General features: G+C 47.8%; 1 protein-coding gene across 1 annotated transcript in view; it reads left to right on the forward strand.

Moving 5' to 3' along the window:
* The window catches only part of tbxas1 (thromboxane A synthase 1 (platelet)), a 321,143-nt gene that overhangs the window by 8,289 nt on the left and 290,614 nt on the right, over window positions 1–22,240 (forward strand). The window lies entirely within an intron of this gene.

Genomic DNA, 22,240 nt, shown 5'->3' on the forward strand with positions numbered 1-22,240 from the left:
TGCCCCTGTAGATTTTGGAGGAACTGTTGCAAGAGTTCTGGGCAGCAGGGTAGCATGGTGGTTAGCATAAATGCTTCACAGCTCCAGGGTCCCAGGTTCGATTCCCGGCTGGGTCACTGTCTGTGTGGAGTCTGCACGTCCTCCCCCTGTGTGCGTGGGTTTCCTCCGGGTGCTCCGGTTTCCTCCCACAGTCCAAAGATGTGCGGGTTAGGTGGATTGGCCATGCTAAATTGCCCGTAGTGTCCTAATAAAAGTAAGGTTAAGGGGGGGTTGTTGGGTTACGGGTATAGGGTGGATACGTGGGTTTGAGTAGGGTGATCATGGCTCGGCACAACATTGAGGGCCGAAGGGCCTGTTCTGTTCTGTACTGTTCTATGTTCTAGTACTGTACCTGCGGCCGAAGGGTCCGTCCAAGGCAAGGTTTCCAGAATCGTCAGTGCGCATACCGCCCAGGCTGCAAGCCAAAGCCACATTAGACCAGAGCCCTGCAAATCTACCGGCTCAAATAGGACAATCTAATGCAGTTTAACTGTATCACCATACGCAAAGTTGCCCCTATCAAAATTAAACTCCAGGTCAACGGTCACACTTTGGAAATGGAAGTTGACACGGGAACCTCTGTCTCCATGGTAGGGGAACAGACCTTCAGGTGCCTCTGAGCTGGAATCATGCCTCTGTGCCTGGGGGCCATCAGGACCAGGTTGGCCACATAAACTGGGAAATCTCTAGGAATCGTAGCAACCACTGTGACCCCGGTCGCCCAAAGGCAACAGATGATCCGACTTCCCCTAATAGTTGTGCAAGGAACAAGGACCCAGACTTCTGAACAGAGATTGGCTGCAAAAAATCCAATTGAACTGGCAGCAAATCTTCAGAATGAAAACCAGTGGCCTACATGATCATTGGGAAATATCCTGAGGTGTTTGAGGAGGGCCTTGGCAAACTTAAAGGAGCAAGTGCAAACATTAACATTGACCCGGAGGGCATGACCGGTCCCTTGTGCCTTGCTTACTAAGGTAGAGTGGTTAGCACTGTTGCTTCACAGCACCAGGGTCCTGTGTTCGATTCCCGGCTTGGGTCACTGCGGAATCTGCACGTTCTCCTCGTGTCTGCGTGGGTTTCCGCCGGGCACTCTGGTTTCCTCCCACAAGTCCCGAAAGACTTGCTTGTTAGGTGAATTGGACATTCAAAATTCTCCCTCTGTGTACCCGAGCAGGTGCCGTAGTGTGGTAACTGGAGGCTTTTCACAGTAACTTCATTGCAGTGTTAATGAAAACCTCCTTATGACACTAATAAAGATCATTATAAGATTATTATTCTCTGGAGTGCCTTGGCATAATACGCCCGTTTAATACGTACAGTTTGTGGAATGGACTGCGCCAGTGGTTCCAGTACTAAACCTAGACTGTCCCAGTACTAAAACTCGACAAATCGGTCCACCTTTGCGAAGACAATAAATTAACCGTCAATAGAGCCTTGACTGGTACCCCATGCCATGTATCGAAGATCTCTACACAAAGCTGCCTGGGGCCACATGTTTACTGAGCTGGACATGAGCCATGTTGCCTCCAGCTGGGGCTTTATGTGGCATCCAGAAAGTTTGTCACCATCAACACCCACAAGGGGTTGGATAAATACACCTACCTGCCTTTTGGGGTCTCATTGGCACTCGCCATTCTTCAGTGCAAAATGGAAAATATCCTTTGAGGGCTGCCGAGGGTGGCAGTGTCCCGAGATGATGTGTTAATCACAGACGCCACTGAGAAAGAACACCTGGCAAACATGAATGAAGTCCTGAAATGATTCTCGCAGGAGAGGCATCCGCCTCAAGTGGGAACGTTGCATGTTTCAGGTGGGCGAGGTGACATACTTCAGCTAATACGTCGACAAAAATGGCATGCACTGTGAAGGCCATAAAAGGGGCACCGACCCTGCGAAACTTGACAGAATTGAAGTCATTTCTAGGACTCATCAATAATTGTGGGAAATTTAACCTCCACCTATTCACCTTACTGGCCCCCTACACTCATTGCAGAAGGAAAACCACAAGTGGTTGTGGCAGACGCCACAGGACGAAACATTCACAAAAGTGAAACAACAGCTGCTGTTGTCGAACATCTCGGTGCACTATTATCCCTCACGACCACTGGTACTAACATGCGATGTCTTTTCCTTTGGAGTAGCGACAGACCTCTCCTATCGGTGGAACGATGGCATCGAGCGACCGATTGCATATGCATCACAAACCCTGGCAATGTGGAGCGGTGCTATGCACAAATCAAAAGAGGGTCTGGCCGTGATAATCAAAGAAATTTCATTCATATATCTATGGCCGACGCTTTATGACTGTAAACCCCTGCTGGGCCTTGTTAAGGTGGACATCCATGTGTCGCTTTGGCTAGGATTCAGCTCTGGGCACGATTGTTGGCGGTACATGAGTACTCTTTCAAGCGCCAGCCGAGTACACACATTGACAGTGCTAATGCCCTGAGTTGCCTACCGCTACCCACAAGCTTCCCCCTCCACAAAATAATACATTTATGGACACCCTGCCATTGTCTGCCAGACATGGATCCAGCAAGACTCCATGCTGGTGAAGCTATGCCACATGGCCTGGCCAAGAATTTGGCATGCAAAGTGGTAGCCGGTGGGGAGCCTGAGCAATTGTCCATTTCCCTGGCCAGGGCCAAATGTTGAAGGAGCTCCACAATGGTTACCCAGCAGTCTCCAAGATGATGATCTCAAAGAACGATGTGCTCAAAAATGTATTCCTGGGCTTGATTCTGACATTGAAATTCTGACGAAACCATGCCTGTCATGTCAGGAAAATCAGAAGCTCCCACCATGGCCAGGGAGATGTTGGATCCGGGTGCATGCGCGCTTCGTAGGGCTGTTTATGATGCCAATGTTTTTAATCTTGGTCAAAGCCCATTCTAAATGGATGGACACCATTGGATATCCTCCATGACTTCTAACGCAATTCTAGAGAAACTTTTGGCAATCATTTTTCATTCTTGGAATACTGGAGGTGGTCTTGTCTGATCATGGGAACCCATTCAACAACGGAGAGTTCCAGGCATTCACAAAGTACAATGGAATGAAGCACATTTGAACGGCGTCCTACCACCCATCTTATAATGGTATGGCGGAGTGCGCAGTCCAAATGTTTAAAACTGTATGAAGAAACAGTTAATTGGCTCGCTCAACACCTCTTCAATGACAGGACCACAACACGTCATGATGGGGATGCCGTTGGCTGACGCCTCCGGATCAGGCTCAGTCTATTGTTTCCCAAACTTAAGTGGGGAAAGATGAATCACAACAGGGGGCTCAGAAAAAAAATTATACCCGATGTTCCAGCAGGACTTTCAGGGTGGGAGATACCCTCTATATTCCCAATTTCGGAGACTGGTCGCCTTGGATCCCGGGAATGGTAATACAGAAGACGGTCTCTGTTTTACAAGGTCAAGGCATGGGAGAGGACCATAAAACAGCACTTGGACCTTCTTCGGAGCAGTGAACCCTTGACTGCATTACCGGAGAAAGTTGGGTTGTTGAGTGTGCAATATTTCTGTACATGAGCAGGAATTGACCCAAAAGTTTAGACAATGAACCTTGTTCTTTGGTTACCTTTACAAATGTTTCGTCTGAACAAAACGCTCATCCAGTCCATTTATTGCAGGGTGATCAGGAACAGACCGGATATCTCCTTCAAGTAGTTTATGAACTCTTTGAGATATGAACTGTGATGCATTATCCCTCACCAGTTGTTCAGGGTAACCAAATCTCTTGAATGACAACTTCAGGCCATTTTGAGTGAGCATCGACAAGAATGAAAAACATGCGTCCTACCAACGGACTGGTATAATTAACATGTACCTGTTGCCAGGCCTCTTCTGGCCATTCCTGTGGGTGGAACCGACGTAGGTTCCGCATTTTTGCATGAGACAAACACATGCCCGTCTTGGCACCAAACATAGCTCCTGACTATCTCCTTCATCTTTACAATACCACAGTAGCCTTTGTGTAATTAATTTAATACTCGTTTTCTCAATAATTGTGGAATAATGACTCTCCTTCCCCAGAGGAGACAACTTGCCTGTACGGAGAACTCAAGTCTTCAGATGGAATATGGCTTTAACTCAGGGTTTGCTCCTGAAATCCTCCCTCGAATCACCAGGTCCATGACCGTTGACTACTGGATCGCTTTTGGTATGATTCTTAACTTTTCCTGCGGTTACAGGACTGGTATTTACTTGCTCAAAGTAGAAAATGTTTCCACTAATGGTAGACGCGGGAGTCCATCTGCATTCCCATGAAGGTTTGACTGACGATACTCGTATATGTATGTGCTGACAAGACTGAAGCCCACCTCTGCATTCTGCTCGCTGCCAGTGATGGAATTTCATTATGCGGTCCAAAAATCATTGTTCGTGGAAAATGGTACGTCAATAAAGTGAATTTCCTCCCATACAGGAATTGGCAGAATTATTTTATTACAAAAATAATTTCACAGGCTTCTTTTCTACTTATGTGCAGAATTGCTTTCAGCTTCATTCAAGATCCTCGACACGAAGGCTATTTGTTTCTCAAAGAACAAGAACAAAGAAAATTACAGCACAGGAACAGGCCCTTCGGCCCTCCCAGCCTGTGCCGATCCAGATCCTTTATCTAAACCTGTCTCCTATTTTCCAAAGTCTACTTCCCTCTGTTCCCCGCCCGTTCATATATCTGTCTCGATGCATCTTAAATGATGCTATCGTGCCCGCCTCTACCACCTCTGCTGGCAAAGCGTTCCAGGCACCCACCACCCTCTGCATAAAAAACTTTCCACGCACATCTCCCTTAAACTTTCCCCCTCTCACCTTGAAATCGTGACCCCTTGTAATTGACACCCCCAATCTTGGAAAAAGCTTGTTGCTATCCACCCTGTCCATACCTCTCATAATTTTGTAGACCTCAATCAGGTCCCCCCTCAACCTCCGTCTTTCCAACGAAAACAATCCTAATCTACTCAACCTTTCTTCATAGCTAGCACCCTCCATACCAGGCAACATCCTGGTGAACCTCCTCTGCACCCTCTCTAAAGCATCCACATCCTTCTGGTAAAGTGGCAACCAGAACTGCACGCAGTATTCCAAATGTGGCCGAACCAAAGTCCTATACAACTGTAACATGACCTGCCGACACTTGTACTCAATACCCCGTCCGATGAAGGCAAGCATGTTGTATGCCTCCTTGACCACGCTATCAACCTGCATTGCCACCTTCAGGGTACAATGGACCTGAACTCCCAGATCTCTCTGTACATCAATTTTCCCCAGGACTCTTCTATTGACCATATAGTCCGCTCTTGAATGTCATCTTCCAAAATGCATCACCTCGCATTTGCCTGGATTGAACTCCATCTGCCATTTCTCTGCCCAACTCTCCAATCTATCTATATTTTGCTGTATTCTCTGACAGTCCTCCTCGCTATCTGCAACTCCACCAATCTTAGTATCATCTGCAAACTTGCTAATCAGACCACCTATACCTTCCTCCAGGTCATTTATGTATATCACAAACAACAGTGGTCCGAGCACGGATCCCTGTGGAACACCACTAGTCACCCTTCTCCATTTTGAGAAACTCCCTTCCACCACTACTCTCTGTCTCCTGTTGCTCAGCCAGTTCTTTATCCATCTAGCTAGTACACCCTGAACCCCATACGACTTCACTTTTTCCATCAACCTGCCATGGGAAACCTTATCAAACGCCTTACTAAAGTCCATGTATCCGACATCTACAGCCCATCCCTCATCAATTACCTTTGTCACTTCCTCAAAAAATTCTATTAGGTTTGTAAGACATGACCTTCCCTGCACAAAACCATGCTGCCTATCACTGATAAGTCTATTTTCTTCCAGATGTGAATAGATCCTATCCCTCAGTATCTTCTCCAACAGTTTGCCTACTACTGACGTCAAGCTCACAGGTCTATAATTCCCTGGATTATCCCTGCTACCCTTCTTAAACAAAGGGACAACATTAGCAATTCTCCTGTCCTCCAGGACCTCACCCGTGCTCAAGGATGTTGCAAAGATATCTGTTAAGGCCCCAGCTATTTTGACCCTCGCTTCCCTCAGCAACCTGGGATAGATCCCATCCGGTCCTGCGGACTTGTCCACCTTAATGTCTTTTAGAATACCCAAAACTTCCCCCTTCCGTATGACAACTTAACCTAGTGTATTTAAACATCCATCCCTAGCCTCAACATCCGTCCTGTCCCTCTCCTTGGTGATTACCAATGCAAAGTACTCATTAATTTCCTCTGACTCCAGGCATAAATTCCCTCTTTTGTCTTTGAGTGGGCCAATCCTTTCTCTAGTTACCCTCTTGCTCCTTATATACGAATAAAAGGCTTTGGGATTTTCCTTAACCCTGTTAGCCAAAGGTATTTCATGACCCCTTTTAGCCCTCTTTATTGCGCGTTTGAGATTCATCCTTCACCTGTGGTCATTATGTTGGATCCACTGCACCAACCCCTTAAGGGGATGTCACATGCCAGTTGCAGGGGTAAATTTGGATCAAAATGTGTCAGCACATCTGACTTGAGTAGTGTCTGCTTGGCTTGCACGAATGATCTCTCTCATTGACACCCCCCCCCCCATTTCTCAGTTTTTATTTTGATACAGTAGATAGGGGGGGTGGGGGGTTTGTTGGGGGGGTGGACCCGTGGAGGTTTGGGAGGCCGAGGGCGAAGGAGTTTTCGGACATCTCCCATGTGCACAGGGCGTAATCTTGATTTTTTTTTGTGGTGTGTAAGACGTTATTGGCGGGGGTGATTGACTCTGGGTACTTGGCATTCATGGTTTCAGACCACGCGCCGCATGGGTGCACTTGCAAGTGGATCAGGCGGAGGGGGGCCCATCGCCTGCAGTGGAGGCTGGATGTAGGGTTGTTAGCGGATGAGTAGGGATGTGAGCAGATGAGACCCTGCCATTTGGGGGTATGTGGAACTAAATGATAGAGGTGAGGTCTCGGCTGCCACGCTGCGGGCGCCACTCAAGGCAGTGATTAGTGGGGAGTTCAGATTGATCTGGGCACATAGGGAGAAGGAGGAGCAAGCAGAGATGGCAAGGCTGGTGGACTAGATTCTACGGGTGGACAGGAGGTATTCGGTGGCCCCGGATGCAGGATTGTTGAAGGAGAGGCAGAAGGTTCGGGCTGGTACCCACGGGGAAAGCAGTAGGGCAGATGGTAGTGTATGAGTACGGGGAGAAGGCTACACCAACTCAGGAAGCAGGAGGCAGCGTGGGAGAGTGGAAGGGTGAAGGACGGTAGTGGTGGAGTGATATTGGACCCATGGGGGTAAACATTGCATTTGAGGAGTTTTATTTGAGGCTTTATAAATCAGAGACCCCAGCGAGGAGGGTGGTGGGGGAGGAGGAGGCAATACAGCGATTCCTGGACAGGTTGGAGTCTCCCAATGTGGAGGAGGACCCGATAAACGGGTTGGGAGAACCCATTGGACTGGTGGAGGCATGGGGGCAATGCAGGCCCTGGGCCCAGATGGTCATCTGGTAAAAATTTTATTAAAAGTTTTTGGGTGACCTGGGCCACTACTGGTATGGGCATTCAAATAGCCAGGAAGAATGGTGAGCTTACCCCCCCCCCCCCCCCCCCCCCCCCCCCCCCCTCCATAATTTTGAAGAGGGAGAAGGATCCGCAGCAGTGTGGGTCCTACTGCCCAATCTCACTGCTGAATGTAGACGCCAAGTTGTTGGCAAAGATCTTGGCCTCACAGATTGACGACAATGTGCCGGGGGTGATAGGGGAAGACCAGACGGGGTTTGTAAAGGGGACGCATCTGTCGGCTAACGTTAGGCATCTGTTGAATGTTATAAAGTTTCACTCGGAGGGATGGAATGTGGAGGTGGCAGTCGCTATAGATACGGAGAAGGCCTTTGATCAGGTAGAATGGGAATATTTGTGGGAGGTACTGGGGCGATTTAGGTTCGGGCAGGTGTTTTGCGAACTGGGTCCGGTTGTTGTATTAGGCGTCGGCAGCCTATGTAAGGACGAACTGGGTGAGCTCGGGGTATTTTAGGCTGCATCATGGGATGAAGCCCACTCCCCCCATTGCTATTTGCCTTGGTGATAGAGCCACTGGCAATGTCACTTAGAGCATCAAGGTGTTTGCAGGGGACAGTGGGGTGTGTGGAGTATAGGGTCTTGCTACATGCAGACGATCTGTTGCTCTATATATCGGAGGTATTGGAAGTATTGGAGGTATCGTGGAGATTTTGGTGGAATTCAGTTGGTTCTCTGGGTACAAGTTAAACATGGGGAAGAGTCATGTCTTTCCAATCCAGGCGAGGGAGCTGCTGTTTAAGGTAGTGGGGGCGAGTTTCAGGTATCTGGGCATTTAGGTGGCACGGGGATGGGAGTAATTGCATAAATTGAATTTGGCCCGATTGGTGGAGCAAATGAACATAGAACATAGAACGATACAGCGCAGTACAGGCCCTTCGGCCCTCGATGTTGCACCGACATGGAAAAAAACTAAAGGCCATCTAACCTACACTATGCCCTTATCATCCATATGCTTATCCAATAAATTTTTAAATGCCCTCAATGTTGGCGAGTTCACTACTGTTGCAGGCAGGGCATTCCACGGCCTCACCACTCTTTGCGTAAAAAACCCACCTCTGACCTCTGTCCTATATCTATTACCCCTCAATTTAAGGCTATGTCCCCTCGTGCTAGCCACCTCCATCCGCGGGAGAAGGCTCTCGCTGTCCACCCTATCTAACCCTCTGATCATTTTGTATGCCTCTATTAAGTCACCTCTTAACCTTCTCTCTAACGAAAACAACCTCAAGTCCATCAGCCTTTCCTCATAAGATTTTCCCTCCATACCAGGCAACATCCTGGTAAATCTCCTCTGCACCCGTTCCAAAGCTTCCACATCCTTCCTATAATGAGGCGACCAGAACTGTGCGCAATACTCCAAATGCAGCCGTACCAGAGTTTTGTACAACTGCAACATGACCTCATGGCTCCGGAACTCAATCCCTCTACCAATAAAGGCCAACACACCATAGGCCTTCTTCACAACCCTATCAACCTGGGTGGCAACTTTCAGGGATCTATGTACATGGACACCGAGATCCCTCTGCTTATCCACACTACCAAGAATTTTACCATTAGCCAAATATTCCGCATTCCTGTTATTCTTTCCAAAGTGAATCACCTCACACTTCTCAACATTAAACTCCATTTGCCACCTCTCAGCCCAGCTCTGCAGCTTATCTATGTCCCTCTGTAACCTGCAACATCCTTCCGCACTGTCGACAACTCCACCGACTTTAGTGTCGTCTGCAAATTTACTCACCCATCCTTCTGCGCCCTCCTCTAGGTCATTTATAAAAATGACAAACAGCAATGGCCCCAGAACAGATCCTTGTGGTACGCCACTCGTAACTGAACTCCATTCTGAACATTTCCCATCAACTACCACTCTCTGTCTTCTTTCAACTAGCCAATTTCTGATCCACATCTCTAAATCACCCTCAATCCCCAGCCTCCGTATTTTCTGCAATAGCCGACCGTGGGGAACCTTATCAAACGCTTTACTGAAATCCATATACACCACAGCAACTGCTCTACCCTCGTCTACCTGTTCAGTCACCTTCTCAAAGAACTCGATAAGGTTTGTGAGGCATGACCTACCCTTCACAGAACCATGCTGACTATCCCTAATCATATTATTCCTATCTAGATGATTATAAATCGTATCTTTTATACTCCTCTCCAAGACTTTACCCACCACAGACGTTAGGCTCACCGGCCTATAGTTACCGGGGTTATCTCTACTCCCCTTCTTGAACAAAGGGACCACATTTGCTATCCTCCAGTCCTCTGGCACTATTCCTGTAGCCAATGATGACCTAAAAATCAAAGCCAAAGGCTCAGCAATCTCTTCCCTAGCTTCCCAGAGAATCCTAGGATAAATCCCATCAGGCCCCGGGGACTTATCTATTTTCACCTTGTCCAGAATTGCCAACACTTCTTCCCTACGCACCTCAATGCCATCTATTCTAATAGAGGATTTTAAGAGGTGGGACATGTTCCCGTTGTCATTGGCAGGGCGGGTGCAGTCTGTGAAGGTGATGGTACTCTCGAGGTTTTTATTCATGGTCCAGAGCCGTCCAATTTTTATTTTAAATGCCTTCTTTGGGAAGAACAATACATTGATTTTGGGGTTTGTGTGGGTGGGGAAAGGCCGTCTGGTGAAGAAGACACTGTTGGAGCGGGGGCGTGTTGATGGGGGTGGAGGAGCTGACCTTGTCAAACTTAATGAACTATTATTGGGCAGAAAATATAGCCATGGTAAGGAAGTGGGTAGTGGGGGGAAGGGTTGGTATGGGAGCGGATGGAGGCAGCCACGTGTAAGGGCATTAGCTTGGGCACTCTGTTGACGGTGCCTCTGCCATTCTCGCCGGCCAGGTACTCCACAAGTCCAGTAGTAGTGGCGCCCTGCGGGTGTGAGGACAGTGGCGGCAACACCTGAGGCTGGAGGATGCCTTGGTTTCGGTAGGAATTGTGGGAATTACAGGTTTGTTCTGGGGGGTGCTGGGCGCGGGGTGACGGCGGGCGGTGATTGAGCGGTTTGTGACCTGTTTGTGGGGAGCACCGTTTCGAGCTTAGAGGGGTTAGTAGATCAGTATGAGCTGCCCAGAAGGTCTTGGTTCTGGTTCTTACAGGTCCAGGGTGATGTGAGGAAACAGGTGCCATTCTTTCGATCATAGCTCTAACAGTGCAGAACGAGGCCATTCGGCCCATCTTGTCTGCACAGGCCCAAGGAAAGATCACCCTACCTAAGCATTAACCTCCACCCTATCCCAGTAACCCCACCTAACCTTTTTGGACACTTCAGGGCAATTTATCATGGCCAATCCACCTAACCTACACATCTTTGGACTGTGGGAGGAAACCGGATCACCCGGATAAAACCCAGGCAGACACGGGGAGAACGTGCAGACTCCGCAAAGACAGTGACCCAGGCCGGGAATCAAACCTGGGACCCTGGAGCTGTGAAGCAACTGTGCTACTGTGCCGCCTCCGGGGTTCCAGGACCAGCTGGTGTCGAAAGCAGGTGTTGATGATGGCAGGGTATCGGAGATTTATAAAGACTTAATGGACTGGGAGGGCGCCCTGATAGGAGAAGTTAAGTGGAAGTGGGAGGAAGAGCTGGTGAGGCTGCTGGAGGCTGGGTTATGGGAGGAGGCGCTGAGAAGGGGCTGGTTTAGCTCACAGGGGCTGGTTTAGCTCACTCGGCTAAATCGCTGGCTTTTAAAAGCAGACCAAGCAGGCCAGCAGCACGGTTCGATTCCCGTACCAGCCTCCCCGGACAGGCGCCGGAATGTGGCGACTAGGGGCTTTTCACAGTAACTTCATTGAAGCCTACTCGTGACAATAAGCGATTTTCATTTCATTTCATTTCAGAAGGGTGAATGCATCCTCTTCATGCGTTAGGCTTAGCCTCACTCAATTTAAAGTAATACACCCGGCACATAGGATGATGGCCAGAATGAGCAGGTTTTTTGAGGGAGTGGAGGATAGGTATGGGCGGTGCGCGAGAGAGGGACCGCGCACCATGTCCATATGTTTTGCCCCTGTCCGAAGCTGGAGGGATTTTGGCAGAGGTTCACTGACGTGATGTCTGTGGTGATTAGGGCGAAGATGCTCCCGAGTCCAGAAGTGGCTATTTTTGGGAGTGTCTGATGACCCGGGAGTCCAGGGGGTGAGAGAAGCCGACTTTCTGGTGTTTGCCTCTTCGGTAGGGATCTTGTTGGGATGGGGGGAATTTGGGCCGCCGAGCTCGGAGGTGTGGGTGAGCGACCTCGCGGAATTCCTTAGGTTGGAAAAAATCGAGTTTGCCTTGAGAGTGTCTGTGTTTCCTTGGAGATGGGAGCTGTTTATCGATTTCTTCCAGGTAATTAAATCAGCTGGGGGAAAGTGACTTTGTGGTTAAAAAGGAGGCAGAGTGGGTGGAGGGTAACACAGGGAGTGTGGGGTGGGGGGGGGGGGGGGGGGGGGTGTTGATTATTTATTTGTTATGAGATTTCCTGTTTGTTCTCTTTTTGGTTTTGGTTGTTTGATGTATATATGTATATATAAATGCCTTAATAAAGATTTGGTCCATAGCTAATTGGAACAATGCTGGTGCGGAAGTAATGCCAAATAGTAACCTTTTGTATCGAAATAACTCTTTGTGTGTCATGGTCGTCAATAACTGTTTTGAATCCTGATCCGCGTTCATTTAAGGTCTGCTTGACTGATGTTGATTTTACTGGTGTTGGCCTCCAGCCAACCCAGTGAGCAGTTCAACGCTGGTCAGCCAGGGGCAGAGGGTACTGCTCTGCACACAGTACAAGGTTACTCGTGACTTTTCGCCACAAATGTGTACAGATCCATCTTTTTTTCATCATGGGTGTGATCATCATAGCCAATCACATACACCAACGGGTGCGCAAGGATTCCCGTCTGACCAGCCGTTCTAATTCTGGCTCTACCTTCTGTCTGATTGTGTACAGCATTGACCTAGTCTATAAGGATCTTGCCTTACTTTTTCCCTTGATCTTTAGCTTTACTGAGATATCATTCATGCCTCCCCGCTCACTGTTGAAGACAATGGCACGTTTATTCAGGATTTCAGGTTGGCCTGATTTAGAATCTGTCATGAGATTTACCTCGGCCCAATTTAATCTGATCTTTTCCAGCCAAGTTCTTTCCATTAGTGTCGGGTAATTTCCTTTGACTATGTTCAAGGACAAATCTGCTGTCTGTACACTTAATTGCACTATTACATTAATACAGCCCCGCAATGGAACCATTTCTCCAGTGTAGGTTTTCAACAATATCTTCAAGGATTGCAGAGCAATATGTCAGAGCTTTTCTTACAAAGAACATGACAGTACAGGAACAGCCCCTTCGACCCATCAAGCCTACACCGATCCAGATTCCTTATTTAGATCTACTTATTGCCCAAACGATTCCTCCATTCCCTGCCCGTTCTTGTGTCTATCAAGAAGCATCTTAAACATTGCTGCTGTGTCAGCCTCCTCCAGCTCCATTAGCAACATGTTCCAGGCACCCATCACCCTCTGTGTGAAAACCTTTCTGCCGCACATCTCCCGTAAACTTCCCCATCTCACCTTGAACCTGTGCCCCCCCTAGTAATTGAGTCTTCCACCCTGGGAAATAGCTTCTGACTATTCACCCTGTCTAAACCTCTCGTAATTTTGTAGACCTCAATCAGGTTTCCCCTCAGCCTCCGTCTTTCCAACGAAAAGTTCATTCAATCTCTCCTCTTAGCTAAAACCCTCCACACCAGGCAACATCCTGGTAATCCTTCTTTGCACTTGCACTCTCTCCAAAGCATCCTTCTGGTAGTGTGGCGACCAGAACTGCACGCAATATTCCAAATGTGGTCCAACAAAGTTTTCTACAACTGTAACCTAAAGTCCCTGGCACCAGCGAGACGGCTGCCCCAGTGAACGCCATCTTCACTTGATGACCGTCCAGTAATGGAGTGACCCAATATCTGTTTGTTGCATCAGTAGTAGTTAGTACATTTCATGACTGTTCATCTTCGGACTCTGAATTGAATTTCCCCTCGCGTCCTCTTTGTATCATGTTAACACTTTTTCCTTGATTCAGTTTGCCATTTGTTTTATTCGGCGCTTGGTTCCTGCAACTTTTGCCTGAAGCTTGCATCTTTTTCAAACAAGTGCACGCAATGTGGCCCTTTCTGCCTCAATTTCTTCACATAATGTCTGCACCAACAATCTGCACCTGAGTGCCCTTTTTGCACACCGTGCGAGTCTGTGATTGTGTTCGAGTTTCAGTCGACATTTTGTATATTCTTGTGCTTGAACTCAACTGTTCTCCACTCAGCTTCTTTGGCTGCTAATTCCATGGATACAGTATATTCCAAAGCTTTCGTTCGGGTAAGGTTGCTTTCAGTGAGCAACCGCCTTCGAATAGCTTCGCTCCTTAAATCACAGACAATCTATCTCTGATTTCATTTAATGCATCCCTGAATTTGCAGTGTTCAGCCAGTCTTTTCAGGGTGGCTACAAACTGTGCAATCGATTCACCTTCTTGGCTGCGCTTACGAAACCTAAACCTTTCTGCGATGAATAATGGTTTTGGTGAATAGAGGCCCTGAAAAATCTCCACTATTTAAAAAAAAAAATGTATTTGTGTCTGGCTTTTCTAAGAAGGTTAAATATCTCCCCACCCCCCATTATGCTCAGGAATGTTGGTACTTTTATATCTGCTGCTATCTTGTTAGTTTCAACAAAATAGTCCAATTGTTCTGTATACGAGCTCCATCACTCTATTCATACGCAGTTCCTTCGTGAGAATAAAATCTACCATGAATTTTTAGCACTACCTTGTTTCCTTTCTCTCAGCCTGTTTCCTTTTGTGTTTTGCAATACTCCCAGCTCTAAATTTGTTGTTGTAAGGTACCTGCTACTCACGGCTACCGAGTTTGTTTCGGGTGGAGCACATGGCGGGCCTCCAAGGTTGTATCCTTCGGATTTTTAGGTTTCTCTGGTGGCTGCAACTGTTGCTTGGCTCCCCCATCACCAGCTTTCACGTAGTGACAGTTCAATTGTGTATTATTTCTTCGGGTGCAGACAAACGCTGTACGCCTACCCTGTCACCAATTTTTATGTGGTGGATTCAAGAGTCTGCAGGCCTTGATGTTTCGACCAAACCATAGCGTTTTATTCAGGAGATGTTAACACAACAGGCTGCAATGTTAGACTGCCTGTTTGCCTGCGCAAACGGGCGATACGAGCGATAAGGTGACATCACGCAATCGTTCTCTGAGAGTGCTCCTGTTCAGTGCAAGGCTGCTTGTGAGGAAAAGTGATGAATACACAACAAATTACCTCCATCAAATTCTCCATCACCAACATGTTGGAGCTACTATTGATCAGAAACATATCTAGTGACAATAACATGGATTTTGTAGCTACAAGGATAGGCTTGCTGTGCGCTGACAATGCATTTCACACCACGGAACACCTTCAGCGTCATATGTGCAAATTGTTTGATTTGCCTGTCAGTGTCAAGGAGACAAATGTATCCAGGATGTTGATATACTGCTATCTAACATCATTGACATGTGAGTTTTTTGATTGCTTCAATATCTGTGCTCCACAATCACCAGAAATCTGTCACTTGATGCTGAAATAAATACATGTTATAAAAGCTGTGGCTCTTTTGTCGAAGTTGAGTAAGAGAGTATTGAATGACAGAAAGTTGACTGAAAACACCAAATGTGGGTCTAGCAAGCCTGCATCCTGAGTATGCTTCACTACAGTGATGAGATCATAGGATAACATAGGTTGTTATGGAAAAATGGCTGAACAGTTTCCATCTTCGCTGTCACCAATGTATCTTTGACATTTCTTGGAAGAACAAGGTCAGCAACTCAAGATTCTGGCACATTAATATATGCTAATACCATCAAAATACTGATTACTAAACCAAGAACGTGCGCTGGATGGATAGATGATGGCTAGGTACTCCAAGACTTTCTGTATGGTGAATTGGCCACTGGGTCAAGAACTCCTGGGCATCCATAGCTCTGCTCAAGAACACCTGCAAGTGAGATGGCAAAATGGTGTACATTGACAACTGGGAGACAGACGCTGACATTCATGACCTCTGGAGGCTGACTGGAAAGGCTTTCCAAGAGGCAAGCTGCAATTGAAAGCTTAGCTGGCTAGGATGAGGACTCCAAGAAAACATAGGCCTCAGAACTGTCCACCTTCTCAGCCCATGTCTTCTGCAGCACATGCAACAGAGACTACCATGCCAGAGTGGGGTGCCTGAGCCATACCAAGCAATGTATTGTATACACAGAATTGACCATCGATGCGCAAACCATTGTCTTGCAAACAAAGGTTGCCACCAGGAATAGGTCAGCTGCTTGGAGCGAGCTACTCACTGCTTGACTTCTCAAAACCTGCCCGCCATTAACCAGAAACAAGTTAGGCGTATGATGGATTACTCTCCACTTCCCTTGATGAGTGCAGCTCCTAAAACCACACAAGAAGTCCAAGAACTGGACAAAACAATACATTTCATGTTATCCTATCCACTGCCCTAAATATTTACCCCCTCTAGCACTGGTCCACTCTATACCTTTATCTACAAGATATACTGCAGCAACTCACCAACGCTTATTCAACAGCATGCCCCAAACCCACCCAGAAGGACAAAGTCAGCAGATGGATGGGAACACCACCTCCTCTAAGTCACATATGTTCCTGACTTGGAAATATATCGCTATTCCTTCATTGTTGCGTGTTCAGCAACCTGGAATTCCCTGCCTCATGTCATTCTGAGAGTATCTTATTCTCACTGAATACAGCAGTTGAAGAAGGCAGCTCATCACCTTCTCAAGGGTAACACAGAATGGGCAATAAATCCTGCCTTTTCCATCAACGCACTTCTCCCAAAAAGTCTTATCAACAGCAGAAACACTGGCCGAGGTTGGTTGGGTTGAATGACCAGTTTCTGAGGCCTATGCAAGATAATCCAAGTCCTTTAAAAAGTCAGAGAGGGAAAAATAAATTAATCAACACTGAAGAAGCTTCAGAGATGTTTTATGTTCCGTATAATATGTTCTTGTTGCTTCTTAGTGTTTCTGTCCCATTGTTAGGATGGAGACAAGTCTGCCAGGAGTTCTGTAAGATGAGCTTTGGATGGCTTATCCAATAGCAACAACAACTTGCAGTTACATAGCACCATTAAACTGATACTATGTCCCAAGATACTTCACATTGAGTGTGACCAGATAAAAAGATAGACCCTGAGTCAAAGAAAGGGACATTCGGCAAGGTGCCAAAAGCTTGGTGGAAGAGGTAGGTTTGAAGGAGCATCTTAAAGATATTTAGGGAGGGAATTACAAGAGCTAGTGGCCTAGGCATCTGAAGACATGGTCGGCAATAATGGGGCAAATGAAGGCGGAGGGTAGACAAAATGCCAGAATTGGAGTGACGCAGAGTTGTAGGAGAGTGGTTACAGAATAGGGCGAGGTCATGGAAGGATTTGAACATGTGGGTGAGAATTTTAAGATCGAGGGTTTGCCAAGGTTGGTCATGGAGCACCAGGGTGATGGGTAAGTGGAACCTGGTGTGAGTTGGGATCCATGTAGCAGAACTTGCTTGAGTTTGTGGAGAGTGAAAAATTGGAGGCTGGCCAGGAGAGCATTTGGAATTGGTCCATTCAGTTATCAGGGCAGAGATAAAGAACTTGCCTTCAGAATTCATTGACGGGAGTCTGTCCACAGTAGATGAGTAGGAACACACTGCTTGATGCCATACACTGTAATCCTTGTAGTCCCATTTCTGACTGTCACATCGATAAATGAATTCAATACTAACATTTAACTATCTTAGTGGCCAGCAGATGTGACCTCTTTGGATGACATCCGTATATGAGTGTCTTCAGTTGCCAATAAAAACTAATTTCAGTGTGAGTGCTTCAGGTAGTGTGCAGAATCAGAAGATGATGCAGCTAAGGTAAAGCCACCTTATTATTCAGAACACCTTGGGATACACAGTTCTATTGGCGCTTTTATTATTGATCCCTTAGAAGTTGGTTTTACGACTTCCGGTGGGGGAAATGGAGTAAACGGTCGAATATTCAGTAGCTCTCGCCCTCAGTGTTTTTTTTAAATGGTTTTTAAGCCGGATTTTTCAGGAAATTTCCAACATAAGTTGATCGAAGGGAGAGGAGAAGGAGGTGACCCTCAATTTATGGAATCGTGTCCAAATAAGAGTCGAAGAAGAAGAAACCAAAAGATGAGTGAAAGCAAGGCTCGGAGGTCATCGAGCACTATGGTTACGAGACAAAGGGTGTCCACACCAGCTCACTGGTCAATGGAGCAATGGGTCGAGTACCTGGATGAGAAGTTCGACCAGCATTGTAAGGACTGTACAGAAGACGTAACTCAGGCGATAGCCTCGATTAAGAACAAAGAAAATTGCAGCACAGGAACATGCCCTTCAACCCAGCCTGCGCCGATCCAGATCCTTTATCGAAACCTGTTGCCTATTTTCCCAGGTCTACTTCTCTCTGTTCCCCACCCGTTCATATATCTGTCCAGATGCATCTTAAATGATGCTATCGTACCCGCCTCTACCACCTCCGCTGGCAAAGCATTCCAGGCACCCACCACCCTCTGCGTAAAAAACTTTCCACGCACATCTCCCTTAAACTTTCCCCCTCTCACCTTGAAATCATGACCCCTTGTAATTGACACACCCACTCTTGGAAAAAGCTTGTTGCTATCCACCCTGTCCATACCTCTCATAATTTTGTAGACCTCAATCAGGTCTCCCCTCAACCTCCGTCTTTCCAATGAAAACAATCCTAATCTACTCAACCTTTCTTCATAGCTAGCACCCTCCATACCAGGCAACATCCTGGTGAACCTCCTCTGCACCCTCTCTAAAGCATCCACATCCTTCTGGTAATGTGGCGACCAGAACTGCACGCAGTATTCCAAATGTTCCAAAGGAGGTGGTTGACCGGGTGGAGGAGAAAATGACAATAGGAGATTCAAAAGTTGCAGGAGCAGGTGACTGAACAAGAGGAGGGGTCCACTGCAATGGCTTTGTAAATTAGCATACTCCAGGACAGCCAGAAACGACTGCTGGATAAGGTAGAAGACCGGAGAACCGGTCTCGCAGGCAAAATATTAGAATCATTGGGCTGCCAGAGGGAAAGGAGGGATCAGATGCGAGTACGTTTGTGGGGAAGATGTTGCAGGAGATGGTTGGGGCCGATGTATTTGACAAGCCGTGGAGGTGAACTGGCACATAGGGTGCTCGTGCGTAAGCCCCAGGGTTGTGAGCCCCCGAGGGCCATGGTGGTGAGGCTACATCAATTCCTCGACAAGGAACGCATCATGAAGTGGGCCAGGCAGACGAAATGGTGGGCCAGGCAGACAAAATAGTACATGTGGGAAGAATCAGAGATCTGGGTGTACCAAGATTGGGGACCAGAACTCGCAAAGAGGAGAGCAAGTTTCAACAAAGTTAAGGCGGCCCTGTTTGTGAAAGACATTAAATTTGGACTGCTGTACCCGGCTCGTCTTTGGGTGACCTACGAGACCCGGGAGCAGTACTTTAACTCTCCGGAAGAGGTGGCTACTTTTATGAAGGACAATAATCTGCCTTAAGGACTTTTAAATTCAAACTGGTGGACTGAGTATGGGGAAGGGATAAAGTGGGGGGGATAGAAAAATAGTTGTATATTTTGTTTTGTCTTGTTTAAAATTTCACGCTTTCTAATTCTGTGAGTTAAGTTGCGATGTTCGGGAAGAAAAGGCTTTTTTTACTTGTGTAATTTGATTTTGATTTTTTGCTTTGTGTACTGAATTACAGAGGAAAAATACAGAGGAAAAAGCTTTTTAAATTGCGACGGGGGTTTTTCTTTTCTGTAAGATGATGGTTGATTCTTGCATGCATAATTTTGCTTAAGCTGCTTGAAGCTTCTATTGTGTTTAATTCTGTTTGAAGATGATGGGACTGATAAGAATCGGTTAAAGGGGGAGGGGTGGGCCCTGTTGCCTGCACATTGGGGGATGGTGTGTTTGCATTTGGGGATTGCTGTTACTGTGTTGAGTGTATGTTTAGGGGAGATAGAATTTGGCAGATGGCAGGTTTTTTGACGCCAGAGGGTGGGAGCTGATGGGCTAGCTGGACAGCTGGTTCACGGGAGCAAAGTGGGGGGAGAGCTGAGGAAAGACGAAGTGGGGGGGGGGGGGGTAATACTGCTGGTGGGTAAGGGACAGCCAGGAGACTGGACATGGAGATCAGATGCTGATTGTCGCCAAGGGGCGGATCAAGTGAGGTGCAGGACACGGCTAGGAGCTGGCAGAGAAAAGGTCATGGCTGATCGACAGGGGAGGGGAGCAAGCAAGCCCCCCCCCCCCCCCCCCCCCCCCCCCCCGACCAGACTGGTTACGTGGAATGTTCGTCGACTGAACGGACCAGTTAAGAGAGCCCGTGCGTTCGCACACCCGAGACAGTTAAAAGCGGACGTGGCCATGTTACAGGAGACACACCTGAAGCTGGGAGACCAGATTAGATTAAAGAAGCGGGTCGGGCAAGTGTTTCATTCAGGACTGGACTTTAAAACAGGGGGGGGGGTGGCTATCCTGATTAACAAAAGGGTGACATTCGAGGTGGGAAGGATAGAGGCAGACCCGGGAGGCAGATTTGTTATGGTTAGCGGGAAGCTAGAGGGAATGGCAGTGGTGCTGGTGAATATATATGCCTCAAACTGGGGTGATGTCGCGTTTGTCAGGAAGGTGCTGGGACAGATCCCAGACAATGACTCACACTGGCTGATCATGGGTGGTGACTTTAATACGGTCCTGGACCCGAGATTGGACTGGTCGAGTGCTAGATCGGGGAAACTATCAGCAATGGCAAAGGAACTGCGGGGGTTCATGGAGCGCATGGGAGGGTGGATTGTGGAGATTTGAGAGACCAAGGAACAGGGAATATTGAATCTACTCCCATGTACATAAGGCTTACCCAGGATAGATTTCTTTGTGCTCGATAAAACACCGTTAGCAGGGGTTGAGGACACTGAGTACTCAGCAATTGTGGTTTCAGATCACACACCACACTGGATAGACCTACAGGCAGACACGGGAATGCCCAGCGCCCACAGTGGAGACTGGATTCAGGGCAGTTAGTGGATGAGAAGATCTGTGAGCGAGTGAGAGAGGCCATTCGGGTGTACATATAGATCAATGACACGGGAGAGATTGTGGCTGGGGTGGTCTGGGAGGCACTGAAAGCGGTTATTAGAGGGGAATGTATTTCAATTCAAGCCCACAGGCATAAAACTGAGCGGTCGGAGCTGGACAGGTTGGTAGGAAAAATCTTACAGGTGGACAGGAGATATTTGGAGTCTCCAAATGAGGAGCTCCTGAAGGAGCATCAGATACGTCAAATGGAGTTTGGGCTCCTTTCCACAGACAAGGCGGAGGGTCAGCTGAGGAGGGTAGAAGGGGCAATATGAATATGGGAGAAAGCTAGCAGGATGGCGCATCAACTGAGGAATCAGGAGGCAGCAAGAAAACTAGGGAAAATAAAGGATATGAAGGGGAATACGGTGACGGACCCAGAGACGGTGAATGAAGTGTTCCGGGAATTTTATAGCCAGCTATACGAGTCGGAACCCCTGGTTGGGGAGGAGGGCATGAATCAATACCTGGGGAGGCTAGAGTTCCCGAAGGGAAATGAGGAGCTGGTGGAGGCCCTGGGGGGGCCCGATTGGGCTGGGGGAGGTGATAGATGGACTCCCCGATTGGGCTGGGGGAGGTGATAGATGGACTGGGGGGGCGATGCAATCGGGTAAAGCCCCGGGACCTGACGGATACCCAATTGAATTTTATAAGACGTTCTCTGGGTTACTGGGGCCTCTCCTGGTTAAGGCTTTTAACAAGTCCAAGGAGCTGGGAGTACTCCCCCCAACGTTATCACAGGCATCAATTTCTCTCACCCTGAAGCAAGACAAGGATCCGATCGTACAGGCCAATTTCCCTCTTGAATGTAGATGCCGAATTATTGGCAAAGATCCTGGCCTATCGAAAAGAGGATTGTGTTCCGGAGATAATTGGGGAGGATCAGACGGGATTTGTAAAGGGCAGGCACCTGACATCCAACATTCGACGGCTTCTTAATGCAATTATGATGCCAGTGGAGGTATGCGAGGCTGAGGTGGTAGCCCCCATGGACGCGGAAAAGGCAGGTTTGGGTTTGGGCAGGGATTTGTGGAGTGGGTCTGGTTATTGTACAGTACTCTGGTGGCAAACATAAGAACTAACCGAGTTTGGTCGGAATACTTTAGTCTGTGTCGGGGGACAAGGCAGGGATGCCGGCTCTCCCCATTACTGTTTGCCCTGGCCATAGAACCCTTAGCAATGGCCCCGAGAGCAGTGAATGCCTGGCGGGGTATAGTGAGGGGATGGGTGGGGGGGGAGCACAGGGTCTCTCTCTATGCAGACGATTTGCTGCTTTGTCACGGATCCGGTGGGGTGGATGACCGGAATCATGGAAGTATTGGGGCGATTTTCAGGCAATAAGTTAAATATGGGAAAGAGCGAGATGTGCGTGATCCAGGCACAGGGGCAGGAAAGGAG

Source organism: Scyliorhinus canicula, chromosome 20, assembly GCF_902713615.1.
Source record: "Scyliorhinus canicula chromosome 20, sScyCan1.1, whole genome shotgun sequence".
Taxonomy (NCBI): domain Eukaryota; kingdom Metazoa; phylum Chordata; class Chondrichthyes; order Carcharhiniformes; family Scyliorhinidae; genus Scyliorhinus; species Scyliorhinus canicula.